This window comes from Mus caroli, chromosome 10 (genome assembly GCF_900094665.2).
Source record: "Mus caroli chromosome 10, CAROLI_EIJ_v1.1, whole genome shotgun sequence".
Taxonomy (NCBI): domain Eukaryota; kingdom Metazoa; phylum Chordata; class Mammalia; order Rodentia; family Muridae; genus Mus; species Mus caroli.
In genome coordinates, this window is record NC_034579.1 from 108657116 (window position 1) to 108673271 (window position 16156).

The window sequence follows — 16156 nt, forward strand, 5'->3', positions numbered from 1 at the left end:
TTTTTTTTTTTCATCCAACAGTGTGCAGTAGAATCTGAGAACTGCTCATTTCAGGGGCTTCATGGAAACTGGAAAAGGTTTTCTGCTCTTCAGATATTTCCTTCCTTCTGCTGCTTCATTCCATATGTCCTTTCAGGGTTCTATTTGTGAAGGACCTGTACTCCACCTACAAGAACACAATTAACTTGAAACACACCCACCAATTCTTCCATATTTTCTTACCCTTGAACCGGTTTAAATCTCACAGATTCCTGGGCTTCCTCCTTGTCCTAACTTCAGAGTGGAATTTGCGTTGAGTGATCACTGACTGAGTGATTCTTTGAAACACAGACTCTAACAATATCAAGCTATGATTTCCCAGCATCCTAGGATAGTCTTGCCCTGATCTGCCTTGCATTGCTCTGGCTGATACTGATCATCTTCTTCTGTCTTCAACTTGAATCTTTGCCTCAGATGTGCCTGTGGAAGAAATCATGGCAGCCTACAGTGTTAAGCTTTCAACGTTTCTCTTAGGATGGTAAAGTGGTTTGAATTCCATCCATTTCTGGCACCCTGGTCCTTCTTCCTTCACACTGTTTGAAGCCTGTACAATATAAAGACAATTTGTATGAAGCCATCTTCTCTGGCTTGGGTAATTGTTCCCCCAATGGCCCATATGTTAAAGATCTAGTCACCAGCCTGTGGGAGGTAGTGGGACCTTTAAGAAGTAGGGTCTCATGGGAGATCTTCTGATCATTAGGGATATATAGTCAGTGGGGACTGTAAGTGCCAATGTCTTTCTTTCTCTCTCACTCTCCACCATGAAGGAATCAGGCTCAATTGTCTCAATATTTCTCAAATTATTTTTCAATATTGAAAACAGTCATCAGTGTTGTTACAGTACCCGAAGGCTAACTTGCTGCTGTCACTCTAGGTGATCACAAAACAGGCTCTTGTGGATAAAAACAGCAACAAACAGCATTCAGTTTGTCAAAGTCAAATGTAGGATTTGGGGTAATGGGTAGAAATCCTCTTGACATAATATAAAATTTTAGCAACCAACAAAGGAGCCATGCCTACACACTGAAGGCATGAAATGAATAGAATCTGAGACCTGTGCTTTTGGCTGACAATTTCTGTTTATTTCTCAATATTCAAAAAGTGTCTGCCAGATCTTGCCACAAGGCAAATAATCCAAGAGGTATGGTGGCCTCCATGTGGGAAAAGGAGGAGGAGCTAAACCCAGCAAACATGGGTGATTCGTTAGCTCTGACCGTCGTGTAGACGTTGCCACCTGTGGGGGTGGGGTGGCAGTGGGTAGGGCAGGGCTAAAGGGGGCTCAGTGCTGAGAGCCTTAAAGAGCTAAAATAAAAGTCCCTGGGCTAAGGAGTTCCCAGTTAGGGAAGGAAACACTGTTTTAATAGTGCTTATCAGAAGCCGGGAGTGGTGGCGCACGCCTTTAATTCCAGCACTCAGGAGGCAGAGGCAGGCAGATTTCTGAGTTTGAGGCCAGCCTGGTCTACGAAGTGAGTTCCAGGACAGCCAGGGCTATACAGAGAAACCCTGTCTCAAAAAACCAACAATAACAACAACAAACCCAAGAAGCAATATTTATAAATAACTAGAGTTTTAATTTCTAATGGAAGTAAAATATATATTAAGAAAACAATGACTTTGAAACAGGATCTCCTATTGTCCCAGGACTTGCCAAGAAAGCTATACTGGCTGAAACCACTTTAAACTGCATAGAAAGAAAAGCATGGCATATGGAAATTAGCTAAGGGCAGTTAAATTAATGCATTGAAGGAATATTCAGCTATTCTTTTTAAAAAGGGTTTAACTTTTCAGTGCAAGGAATTGCTTAAGGAATGCTTCCAGGATTGTTTGTTTGTTTGCTTGCTTGCTTGTTTTGTTGTTTTCAAGATAAGGTTCCCCTGTGCAGCCCTGGCTGTCCTCACTCTCTAGACCGGGCTAGCCTCAAACTCAGAGATCCACCTACTTCAACCTGGCTCACGCTGGGACAAAAGACATGTGCCACCACCACCCAGCAGAAACCATTTCTAAAAGAATAGAAAGAAAAAAAAACCAAGATAAGACAATACATTTTAAAAAAATTATAAGAAACAAAAATCAAGAAGTTAACATTTTAAACGTGTGTGTGTGTGTGTGTGTGTGTGTTTGTCTTTTTTTCGAGACAGGGTTTCTCTGTGTAGCCCTGGCTGTCCTGCAACTCACTCTGTAGACCAGACTGGCCTTGAACTCAGAAATCCACCTGGCTCTGCCTCCCAAGTGCTGGGATAAAAGGCATGTGCCACCACTGCCTGGCTAATTTTAATTTTTTTATTTTGTGTATATGTGTGTCTGTGTGGTTTGTGCCTGTGAATGTGGGTGCTTGTGGAGGACAGAGGCATCAGATTCCATTAGAGATGGTGTTGGAGATGGCTGTGCCACCTGACATGTGAGCTGCGTTTCAAAATCAGGTCTTTTGAAAGAGCACTACCTGCTCTTAACTGCTGAGCCATAGCTACAGTCCCAAGTTGATTTTGTTTTTGTAAAAACAAAACAAAACAAAAAAAAACAAAAAAAAACAAAACAAATTTATAAACTTGCAATCAGGACAAAAGAGAGAAAAAACATTTGTAATGTTCTAATAGAAGGATTGAGAAGGACAGCATTACTGATCCCTCAGGAACTAAAAGAACAAATAAGAAGATATTATTGAACTTTGCAGGGAAACATTTGACAACCCATTGTAAGAGAATAAATTCCTTTCAAATAATAGCTTCTCATATTTACAAAAAAAAAAAAGAAATAGAACTGTAACTATTTAAATTAATAAAAATTTGTTTAATGGATATAATATCAATAAAAATGATTTTATGTGCCAACAGTATATAAGTGGAAAATGGATAAGACATTTCATAGCGAGATCAAAATAATCACACATCTGCAATTAAATTAATGAAGCATGTGAAAGATGACAATGAGATTATGATATAATACTGAGATGAATTATGAGAAGTAGAGAGGCAGAGACACATGCCACACCCATGGACACCTCCCTTGATTTTATATTTAAAAAATATTGTGATTTCCATTCATTTTAAATTGTTTTGTAGATTCATAGGAAACCCTGAAAGCCTCTGTATATTTTGTAATAAAAACCAGTGCACTAATCCTAAAGCTCTGTTGAAATTTCCATGTCTACAAGAGCCAAAGCAATGGTTTATGGTAAAAGAAGTTGTAACATAGTGCTGAAATAGCATAATTAAGACAGAGTGTACCGGAATGGGACTAGACAAGCAGCCCCATGACACAGAATAGAGGCCAAAAGCGTACCCATTTATAGGAGGTCACCTTGTTCACAGGGCTATTCCAACCGCAGCTCAGCGAACAGATGGTGTCCGGAGGTGGAAACCACACTGTAAAGTGAACAGGGAATTCAATATAAACCTCTGTGAACAGAGTAAAATGTTACTAGGCACTAAAAGAGGAAACAGAGAACCTTAGGGCGTAGCAAGTGCAGAAAGCATCTGGCTGCGGGATCAAAGAGAAAAGCAGAGAAAGTGAGAAAATAGGCTTCAGGGGCTAAGGTTGAGTTGGGGCTGCAGTTATGGTCTTGGAAGAGGAGGAGGCCTGCAGTACAGAGTCCTAGGTCTCCAGGGAGAAGACTGCTCAAGTGGCATTCACAAAAATCCATTCAGAAGACCCTGCCTGGGCAGGGGCAAGGACAGGGGGCAGGATCAGAGTCGGGGTCAGGAGCAAGGGTGGGTCGGCCAGGGTTGGGGTCAGGGACGGGGTCGGAGTTGGGGGCAGAGGTAGGGGCAGGGGCAGGGGCAGGGAGGAGCAGGGGCAGAGGCGAGAATCAAACAAGTAATCAGGGGAGAAGCAAGGCCTTTGTCTTCATCATTTAAATCTCTGCCTAGCCACCCTTATTTGTGGACTCTAAGAGTAAGTCAGCCAAGACTGTAGGAAAAAAGAGAAAGCCCCCAATGTAGCAGCAGAAAGCTGGAGGGTTTGGGGGGTCGGAGGGTGGTCAGAGCTCAAAAATCAACAACTTAGTATGGGCATATGTAATCTTTCCAATAAGTGGCAGAACATTTTTCAAGTTCTTAAAAAAATGGACTTTAACTGCTACTTCAAATCACGTATAAAAATTAATTCAAGAAGGACCATAGACGTAAGAAATTAAACTTCTAAAAGACAATAGGATATCTTTATCACTTTGGGCTAAAGATTTTCTTATACTGATAGAAGAGTATTCATTCGGTAAGAAGTAATTGTTTAACTACTAAAAGTGGGAAAAGATAAGTGATGGACCAGGAGAAATATTTTTAAAACATATAAGTGATGGAAGGAAAGGAATTGAATTGTAAACATGACAAAAGGAGAGAGTTTTCAAACGTCGCTGATCTATAGGCGATTTATGACATGGATACTGTCAGTCTTTGATTAAGTTAGAACTCAAGTCAAAGGACTTACAGATAAAGTTTGGTATAGATAAAGAAGACCTTCAAATCATTAAGAAGAGTGGAGTATAATTTTAAAAATGGGAAATTCTTAAAAATACAGTTGACAAGAAAACTATCAAAAAGCATAAAGACCCACACATTGTTAACCACTGTACAGCTAGCAAGTTACAGTGAGATAGGTTGACTTACCACTGGGTTGACTTCACTGACTAATAAGGTAAGGGCTGACTAAATGACTAAAGCTCTTACACTTATGGAGAGTGTCAACTGAAACAGTCACTGTGGACAACTGATACGCTAAGAAAAAAAGCTGAATGCTAGCATACCCCACAGCACAGCTTTCATTCTCCACTACATAACTAATAGAAATTAGTGCTTTTTATAGGAATACTTACAGTAATGCTATTTGTAAATGGATAAGCCCTGTATAATGGTACAAGCCCAGATTTTGCAAGCTTATATGACCAGACCTTATAGAAAAACCAACCAAACAAATAAGGGATCAAGTATTTGTTCTGGGAAAATAAGAGAGGTTTTGAGGTCACTGCATAAATCAGCAAGCCCCGCCCATTATGGCCTCAAAGATCTCTTCAGAACAGAGTCTCAGGATGCACTGTGCAAACAACGCTATCCAGGAATCTTTCTTCAAGTCCATTTTCCCATGTTCGATCACCGAGGGACACAGACTCTGCATCTGTGGTACCAGAGGGTCCACCAGTTAATTGCTCAAGCTGGTGGGACCCTCCCTTGCCATTTTCCGTATGATTATGATTTTGTAGGCATCTAATGTATAAGGGTTGGAAAGCCATAGAAGCTTCCCCAAGGGATTTGAGAGGAAACTCTGGGAGGTCACACAGAGTGAGGCAGGGCTGGAGTCTCTGCCGGCTGGCATCCTCTGAGAAAGCTAGGGATGAGTGATATGAAAACAGTGGTATTTGAACACCAGTAAAGCTGAGTTTCACATTTAGAAGTAACCAAAGGTTAAAATCCGAGTTAGCAAGCTAATACCGAACAGAGACTACCTTAGTTTCACTTTTGCTCACTGTAGCTCATCTTGGATTGATTCTTTTGTAACCTTGGATTATTTGAATCAAACTAAATCTCCTGAAATGGGCAGGCACTGAACTGAGATTTTTTGCAACCTAAATTTTATTTATTTATTTTTGAAGAATTTAATAAAATTATTAGACCAGTAGAGTACAGGAGAGCTTTTGGTTTTAAAGCCACTAGTAAATCCTGTTGTCAACAAGTAGTGCATACTAAATAATACTGAAGTTTGTCTCTATGTAATCAGACTCAACGAAGTTCAGGGGTGACAAGCGTGGCACAGGCATAGAATGTATAATTTTGAAATTCTACAACACAGTTTAGAAACTTCTAACCTGGAGTGAAGATGCTTTTTATAGGATTCCAATTTTTATTTGGGAAAATTATATTTGCTCCAGGACAGATTCAAATTTTTAGTGATTTTGTAGTATTAAGAGTGGGTGAGCCAGGCATGGTGGCACATGCCTTTAATCCCAGCATGTGGGATTAAATGGGAGGCAGAGGCAGGCGAATTTCTGAGTTCGAGGCCAGCCTGGTCTACAGAGTGAGTTTTAGGACAGCCAGGGCTACACAAAGAAACCCTGTCTCAAAAAACAAAAAACAAGCAAACAAACAAAAAAGAGTGGATGAAAATTGCAGATAAATTTAGATATGAATATTTTTACATGGAAATAATATCTCATTATATTAATATATGACATATAATATTATACAACATATAATATTACATAATATACCATATACAATATACAATATATGATATGTAATATATGATATAGCAATTATATAGAATATTTATCAATACTATACATTATATATAATATTTATGTATAATATAGCACATATAATATCATTATAATTTATAATATATAATGCATTATATAATATGTACTATATTATATAGTATATTATATAATATATTTATTATTTATATAATATATTACATAATAGTATTTATGTATTTATATCATATATTATATAACACGTATTATATAATATTTTTATATTTATAAATATTACATACAATGTATATGATATATAACATATAATTATATATTATATATACTGTGCATAGTATTATATAATATATACTATACTTAAATATGTATTTTAACTAAATATAAGTTATTTCAAGGAAATAGGTTGAACATGCCTTTGATTTCAAATATGTTGACACTGAAATTCAACTTTATACAAAGTCCAGAAAAACTTACTTCAAAAGTAAAAGCTGAGGCCGGGGTGGGGGGAATGGCTCAGTTGAGAAATTGCTGTGCAAGAATGAGAATCCTATTTCAACCCCAGGGAGGGCTAACAGCCCACAGGACAGCATTGCTGCTAATTCAGCACTGGGGAAGCAGAGCTAGGATGGTCCTTTGGGCGTCTCCTCAGCCTGTCTAACCAAATCTGTGAGTTTAAGAAGGCACCTGACATTGACCTCTGTACTACATATGCATATGTGTGCATATGCAAATACATGTTTAGGTGATGTATAGGTACAAGCATATGCACACATTCTGTGAATAAAGTGAAAGAAGTATAAAACTGAAAATTAATTTCCCAAGGGAAGCATTACCAGCAACACTGTTAGCTATAGACATCACTAGAAGGTATATTAAAATACACAGATACATACACAAAGAACTATTATGTCTGTTTCCTTAGTGATTATGTCTTGAAGGTTTTTCCACAGTTTTTTAAGAGTGCTTCACTGAACCATTCACTTTAAGTGCCTTTGACCTGTTCACAATCACTGTTTTGGAGGTCTTGTCTTGTGCTTTGGCTGAGCTGCTTTTTGTGGGGGCTATTGCAAGAGGGTTTCTGGCTGCCAGGGGAGGCATACTGCTTTGGCTGCCCGCGTTTGTGGTTTTATTCTGGGATCTAGGCATCTGGAGTTAAGATGTCTGAAGTGTTTCTTGGTGTCAATTATCTGTTCTCTCTTTTTGTGTTCTGTTCTTTTAGTTGCTGTTGCCCACTCTGGATCCTAGGCAAGTGTGGCAGCTTTTTGAGTTTTAGTGTGCAAAATACATCCATCTCGATATATAGCAGAGAAACTTGGCGTTTGTATTTAGGATTTGGGGAGGGAAACCTCCCTGGAGGGGCAGTGAGATGGCTCAGCAGGTAAAGGCACTTGCTATTAAGCGTGGTGACCTGAGTTCAATCCCCAGGACTCACACAATAGAAAGAAGAACTGGTACCTGTAAGTTTTCTTACGGTTTTAACATGACTGTAGTGGTATACTGGTACATGTGTGCACACGCATGCACATATACAAACACAGAAACACGCACAAATAAATATATAAAGGCAAGTGCATAAAACTTTCCCTTAAGAATCTGGATTTGCACTTATGAAGGAATGCTGTCATGTGGATCTTACATCATCTGAAAGCATACAAGTCTCAAGGTTAATATCAGAGTTTGATCCTGGCCAATACTACCCATGGAGAACATCCAGGACTGAAAATACTCACAGGAACTCTAAAAAATCCCATGCCCTTGCTAAAGGGGAACTCAGAAGAAGTCAATGGTCGCGCTACAATCTCCAGACACAGTAGCCCCAGAACATGAGAACAATCATGGGAGGAAAAATGAAAAATGAAAACGTTTAAGAAGTTCACCAGCAGTCTCAATTACTGTGGACCCCTCAGATCTCTCAAACACTGGACCACCAACCAGGCAGTATACATCAGCTGATATGAGGCCCCCCCAACACACACACAGTAGAAGATTGCTGGGTCTGTGTTTATTCAGAGATGATACACCTAACCTTCAAGAGACTGGAGGCCCCAGGGAGTTTAGAAATCAAGTAGTGTGGAGGTTGGGGGACATCCATGTGGAGACAGGGAGGTGGGGAGGAGGTGTGGTATGTGTAACAGTAGGAGGTTGGATGGGGGGATAAAATATGGAGGGAGTGTAAATTAAAAACAAACAAACAAAAAAAGAAGTTCAAAGACATAAGACATTCACTGTTGACAAGTACATCCTCACAAAATACTGATGACATCGTTAGAGCCTTAGAGCGTTAGAAAAAGACACCATTAGGAAGCACCATTAGGAAGCAGGCCAGCATATATGAGTACGAACAGAAGTGAATATTATGTAAGAATCTAACATACATGACACTAACCAGACGTAGACAACTGGTATTTAAGGAAGTTGATCTTATATAAGTTGAGAAGATAACTGTTGTTAACCTAATGGGAGAAAGGGAAGTACGGATCAATGGCTACCAAGTTCTAGTTAAAATTAAGAAGTTCTGGTATGCCACTATTGATGATCCATAACACATTCTCAAAACACATCCACTAATACCCTGGCTCTATACTCTTTCCACTCCAGCTTCTTCAAGTTCCCCTGGCCTTGTGTGTGGGAGTTGTTAATAATGGGTTTTTAAGAATGGGAATGGAAAACAGCCACCAGAAAGACCATCTTGCTGATAACCAAGGGCAGAGGTGGGCAGAAAACCTTGATTTGCTATAGCGAGCGTCCCGCAGCTTTTACTCCTTCCTTTGGTTAACACACATCTAAGTATTCCTCAGCCCCCCCCCCCCCCCCGGAGTGTAGCACTCATCTTTTTCTGCCTTGCACTTTGTCTTCTTGATTTGCATCCATTCTGTTATTCCTAACCTTGTTTCTTCCCCATGCCTTCTCTCCATTGTCACAACAACAACAACAACATCCAAAAGTCCTGTAATAAATACTAAGGGATTCATCCTTTTCTTTTAAGCACATAAATTAAGTGCTTTCTAAACTTTATACAGTTACATAATTATCCTAATACATGAAAGATTCCCATAATAAAAGTATCCACCTAATTTACCTATATATGTACAGATAGATGTGAGGCATGAAAGCAGAAAGATGACTGTGAGTGGGAAAGGAGAAGCCTAAAGGGAGAGAGGGGGTGGGAACAAGAGAGGGTAAGAGACACACACATCCAGAAAGGCAGAAGGAGATGCTATTTGGCAGAGGGGGGAGGGGGAGGGGAAAGGGAGAAAGAGGAGGGGGAGGGGACCAGCAGGAAGGAAAGGAGGGATGGGGTGACTGAGAGAATACAATGCAATGGCATGTATGAATGAAGATGTAACCTTTGCTTTGTAAATGAACCAGTACATAAATAAATGAATCGGAAACTTGTGCATGTAAGTTGTAGCCAGAAGGGACAACCTTAGAAGATGGCGTTCCTTGTAGGTTTCATACTCTTGCTCTGTTTCCTAAATAGGGTTTACTTACCACCTCAATGAGCAATTATCTTTCAAGCATGGTGACTTTCTGACTGCTCAGAATTATTTATAAAGCCAGGTTACAGGTCAAATAAAACCTTCCACAAACCAACCCCACCACGGTTCATTTGTTAGCATTGTGCAGAACGCTGACTCTTTGAAAGGGGATAAAAGGCCCAGGAAATAAGAATAACTCCATTTATTCCCTTCGTAATCTTATCAATGGGTGGCGTCAGATGAAAGGAAGGCTAATATTTTTAAGAATTGAAACATTATGCTCTGACTCACACAAGGAAATCATCTCGGACATAATTGGGAACTCAGAAATATCTTCTCTCTGTGTGTTTTACCTTCTCTTGCAACAGTTTTCCCCGATGCCCTCCACCTCACAGGCAATCACCCTCCCACCTTCTTCTTACCCTGTAGACACACAGCTGGGCCTGAAAACTGTTTCCATCTTGTGACTCTTTTTGCCTTTAGTTGATTACTATTTTTTTTTTAATCTAGAATCAAGAAATGAAACAGAAGGCCTTACAAAGAGAAATGAATACTTGATTAATTACAACCAGTCGTGGTTAGAATGAGAATGGGCTCATATATTTGCATGCTTGGTCCCTAATTGGTAGATCCTATTTAGGAAGGATGAGGAGGTGTAGCACTGTTGGAAAAGGTGTGACGCTGGGGGTAGGCATTGAGGTTTCAAAAGCCCATGCCATTCCCAGTTTGTTCTCTCTCTCTCTCTCTCTCTCTCTCTCTCTTTTTCTCTCTCTCTCTCTCTCTCTCTCACTCTCACACACTCTCTCTCTCTCTCTCTCTCAATCACTCTCACTCTGGCTCTCTCGCTCTCAATCTCTCTCACTCTAGCTCTCTAGCTCTCTCTCTCTCACACACACACTTTTTCACTCTCTGGCTCTCTTTCTCTCTCACTCACTCTCTTGCTCTCTCTCAATCTCTCTCACTCTCGCTCTCTGTCTCTCTCACTCTTTCTCTCTCAATCTCTCTCGCTCTCTGTCTTTGTCTCTCGCCTGCTCTCACTCTCTCGCCTGCTCCTCCTCCTTCTTCTCCGTCTCTCTCTCTCTCTCTCTCTCTCTCTCTCTCTCTCTCTCTCTCTCTCTCTCTCTCGCATGCCAGCACTCTCTCTTGCTCTCTCCCTCTCTCGCTCTCTCTCACTTTTTCTCCTTCTCACTCTCTTGCTCTCTCTCTCTCTCTTGCCCTCTCGCCCTCTCGCTCTCCCTTCCCCCCTCGCTCTCTTTTGCTCTCTCGCTCTCAGCTACTGCTCTAGCACCATGCCTGCCTGCTGCCATGCTCCCCATCATGATGGTTCCCCGAACTCTCGCACACTCTGGGACTGAACCAAGCCCCAAATTAAACACTTTCTTTTATAAGTTGCCTTGGTCACGGCATGTTGTCATGACAATAGACAAGATTCAAACAAATAGATTTCTGGTTTTGTCCCACGGTAGGGTAGAGGAATGTATTTGATGGCAAGGAATCTTTTCCACATTGCTAAATCACATTATCTTCCTACCTACTTACACAGAAGAGAAACCATAACTTGTTGATACAACAAGTAAATATAAATGTATGCATAGTCACTGCACAGGCACCTATAACTAGAGACATCTTGAAAGTTATAATAAAATAAGGAATTAGATTATGATTAAAAGAGTGGCTGAAATTTGGTTTTTATAATCACAATCGAATAAATAATTTATTTTAAAAATACATTACATTCAAATTACTTTAAAAGTTATAATGGAGTGAATATTTGTTTCCAAATGTAAAAAACATGATAGTATTGTGATTTTAAAAAAGCATGTAATCTTAATAAAAGTTGGCAAAGAAAAGACACTAGACTACGAATGTGTAATTGGAACACAGCTTGCTTGTTTTTGGTACGGATGTAGCACAATTGGTTTCTCAGTAATTGTCAGGAGGGAATAGGGGTCTGTTGATTGGATTGGGCCCGTTGTTGATTTGTCTTAGTGTGTCCTGTGAGCTGAAAATTCTTTGTATGTTTTAAATGGCTGGCAGAAGAACAAAGAAAAACAATTATTTGTGACACATGACAGTGTATGGAATTCGCATTTCAATGCCCAAACGGAAAGTCTTATTGGAACACCCGTACCCCAGTGCTTATGTGTTCTCTACAGCTGCTTTCACACTACAATGGCAGAGCTGATTGGCCACAAAGACAATTTGTCCTAAAATGAAGGAAGCAATCACTTCTTGGTCCTCGTCAGAAAAGCTAAGTATGGGTCATGACTTTGATAAAATAAACTGGATTAAAACCTACCAAAGTTGAAGGGTTCTTTCTGAAGATGTGCCTCAACCCGGCAAAGCTGGTTTCCATGGGGCTCCAGAGCAATCGATTTCAGCTCTCAACAGCTCCTACTGGATGGAGAGCAATCTATCTCAGCTCTCTGCGTCTCAGATTGGCTCCAGAGCAATCGATTTCAACGTTCAGCCTCTCAAGCTGGATCTAGAGCAATCGATTTCAACTCTCAGGCTTCTCAACCCGAATCAACATGAAAGGTTTCGGGACAGTTTTCAGAAACAGAATTCACAGTGCTCTCTTCTCCCTTCAGACCTAACTTAATATAATCTACTCACTTCAGAAATGGCGCTCACGTTCTGTTCATTGCTTCATTAACGACCTAGGAGCCCAAGGAACAGGCAAAGGGAAGGAATTAGCTGGTGCTACCCTTGAGTTGTGGATAGTCAGGTGGGAAAAGCAGACTCACGAGCAATTATTTTGATAGAAACTTTTTCCTAATGTATTTCAAAAATACATCTATATAAATTTTCCTGCTCTCAAATCTGTCTTTCTCTTGGGTTTAGCATTATCTAACTCATGGTCACACACCACCTCCTAGCTTTAAGTCTAGAGATCGTTGCCCTCGTCATTTCAAAAGTTCTGTATGAGTTTCTGGGTCCTTCTACACGCAATGGCTGTCAAATAGTTTGCTTTCCTAATGTTTGCCGTTGAAGAATGATTTGAAACTTCCTGCTCGCTCTTCGGATTCTAAGTTCCCGGCTGTTCTTTCCACTGCTTGTCCTGTCTTGCGCTGATTTCTCAAAGAGGATTCATCCCCCTGAACATTTAAATCACCGTGTGCATCAGGTATCAATTGTATATAGCTTCTTGGTTAGGGGTGGACTCTTTGTCCACTTCTGTGATTGACTGAGCGCAGGGAGGGCTTCGTTCCTAAGCTAGCATTGAAGTGGAAAGCCAGGTTTCCTGATGGAACCAGGGCGAAAAAGACAAGCCATTTTACAGCTGCGCAGATCACTTTGTGCCTTCCAAGAAGTTAAAACTCTGACTTCTTAGGGAAATGAACCACTTTTCTCCCATAAATGAGTTGGAGTTGGGATCTTTCCCATAAACCAGGTAGTATAGGTAGTATAGGATTCAGGTAGTATAGGCCTCATTAAAAACGCTGACAGTTAACTCTGTTGAGAGGAACAAGTGGTGTTTGCTTAAATAGCAACATTGATGACAAAGTGTCTTTTTTGTAGACAAGACAACAGTTGACAGGTTTCCTTTCCCAGTCAACAAAATTTTAGGAGGTTTTCAAAACCCCCCTCTTAGAAAAATCTACAGTACCCTGGACTTTAGAATGTCTCCCAAATGTTTATTATAGGGAAAAAAAAGCAGGTAAAATTTGATCAATTAGACAGTTTCAGGGGAAGTCTACTAATGAGAATATATCTATTGTTTTTGTCTTTTAAAACTCAGAAGCCTACTGAATAGTGTTTAGAAATAAGCATGAAAGGCTACTATGGAACTTCCATGTTGTATGTCAATTATAACAATTTTATTTAAAAAGAAACAAAGAGAAACATCTGGTGAAACAAAACTAAGGCCTAACTGAACTTTCAAATGTCAAATTTACTGACATTATTGTTAGCTAGTCTACTTGTGTTTGTAGCCATAACCCCAGTGGCTAAGTGAGTGGTTCTCAACCTTCATTGTTGTCTTCTGTCACCTTGGATGCATTTATTCACTCCTTTACCTGGCAGGGGGCATCAATTTGGTGTTGAAGAAGAGCACTTCATGAGTCAGTTTCTCTATGAATCTAGGAGAGAAAAGTCAACTATGCACAAATTAATGCATAATTCCGATGACTGACAAGTGTCATTAGGTGGGCCAACTTAAGGGAGGCTGCCAAATCGGAACAAGTTGAAGATGAACAAAATCACTGTCATTCACTGTAAATCCCCGGGCATCTTTGTTAGATAATTTAGTGCAGCATTTCTCAACCTATGGGGTTGCAACCCTCCTGGGCGTCAATTGACCCCTTCACAGGGGTCACAGATCAGACATCCTCTATATCAGATACCTACATTACAATGTATAACAGCAGCAACATTACAGTTATGAAGTAGCAAGAAATAATTTTATGGTTGGAGTCACAGCAAGATCACATCAGTAAGAAGGTTGAGAACCACTTACTTAGCCACTGGGGTTATGGCTACAAACACAAGTAGACTAGCTAACAATAATGTCAGTAAATTAAGGTATATGATTTTTTCCTGAAAGAATTATAATAGAATTTAATAAAGCTTTTCAACAGAGTTTGCCTCACCTCAAATGATTTTCCATTCAGCTTTAGTCTTCCTATCATAACTATCATATTAGTTTTTGCATATATTTCAGTGACATCACCTTTAAAAAGTTTTTAACATGTATTGGCTAAAATTAATGAGTCAGTTGATCCAAAAGAAGGATGCTCAATGTAAATAATGCATTGCACATACTTCTGCCTGTAGATTCTTCTCTTAGACTTCTGACTATGATTGCACCATGTTTTCTTGTACCACATTTCCGAATAGCATGTATGGCAGGAAAAACAATAGAAATGGAGCAATAGAGAATAGAGGGACCTATCAATGCAGGGTGTGTGTTTGCTGTTGTATTTTGTAGTTTTTGCTTCTAACCAGCTGTATGTCTGCTACTGCTGACTCTCAGTTGTGGTCCGGCTACCAATATAACATCAATTGAGGTCTTAAGTTCATTTATCATAGATCATCCTATGGCTTTATGACTCATACATAATTCTAGATTTGAGGAGAAATGCTTGCTTTGCAACTTACGATGGAAGCAGGGATGCCTTTTTAGTTATCACTTGAATAGGACTTACATCAGAGACCAAGGATTTTTTCTGCAAGTTGTGGTTGTTACCACCCTTTTGTCAGCCCATACTAGAGGAAGCATTACTAAACAATACACATGTATTTCATCTGGGAAGACAAATTAGATTCTTTTTATTCTATTTTTAAAGGAATGTCAAAGGTAGGAAGCACTCAGTTCATGCTTGATTAAATGGTGGAAGTTACACACATTTCCAAACATTAGGGGTCAGTCAATTGTCTGATACATGGCCTTAAGAAATCCCGACTTTGTAAATCGGCAAGTACACCATCCCTCTGATCCCAGACGAAGGTAATGATAGAGCAAGTTCTCAGTAGTCCCCACTGTCTCATCCCAAACTTGGTTTGTAATAGCCATTGCATTGATTTAATACCCCAAAAAGCAGGAGAAAAAAAAATCCTTGTAAAATGAGAGTATGTCTCATTACATAATATTCTTACTTGACCCCGTACACCATGACTTTCCATTTCATTTATAATAAAATCTAAGATGGGGCTGAAGAGACTCCTCAACAGTACAGTACCTGCTTTCTTCATATATGCGAGGCCCTGTGTTTGATCCTCATAGACCAAAAAGTAAGTAAATAAATAATTTGAACTCTTTATATTTCTGCATGTGTCATGTGACACCTTCACTCCATACAATATTGTCAGTATGACCTTAATAACTATTTTCCAACTATTTGCCGCTCTGTTTTTTTTTGGTTTTTATTTTTATTTTTGTTTTTTGTTTTGTTTTTGTTTTATTGTTTGGTTTTGTTGTTTTTTGTTTTCTTGTTGTTGTTGTTGTTGTTTGTTTGTTTTTCCTGGATCTCTGGTAGAAAAATCCAGGATGTAGTTTGCACTCTGTGTGTTAAATGATTGAGCGAATGGCTTGGAACAGCTGCTACCAAACTTGCTTGTGCATCTGAATCCTGAGGCAGTGGAGGCACCAGGGCGTAAGCACCAGAGGCAGCTCTGTGGAGTTGCTGATTTAGCTTCTGCTACAGTGACAGTGTCCTCATCCCACTTTCAGTTGCATCTAATGTTCCGGTTGACTTGGAGGAAAAAAAAAACAATTGTTAACAAGCTATGGAAGAGGCAAGGTCCACCCTTCTAGGTCCTCAGCATCATGGGCTGTCACCAGCATACGACTGATGGCTTCGCAAGAAGTCACTCTCCCGCTAGTGGTATATGATCTTTTTCTCAATTCAAAATCATTTATTTTATTTTACTTTATTAGATATCTTCTTTATTTACATCCCAAATGCTATCCCAAAAGTTCCTTATACCCTCCCCCTCC

The 16156-nt window shown here is 39.7% G+C and overlaps 1 long non-coding RNA gene across 1 annotated transcript in view; it reads right to left on the minus strand.

Moving 5' to 3' along the window:
• The window catches only part of LOC110303709, a 66843-nt gene extending 54146 nt beyond the window's left edge, over positions 1-12697 (minus strand). Inside the window, exon 1 of the long non-coding RNA XR_002378947.1 lies at positions 12017-12697. This is a non-coding gene — a long non-coding RNA (uncharacterized LOC110303709). The remainder of the gene's footprint in view (positions 1-12016) is intronic.
• Positions 12698-16156: the final 3459 nt, after the last annotated feature.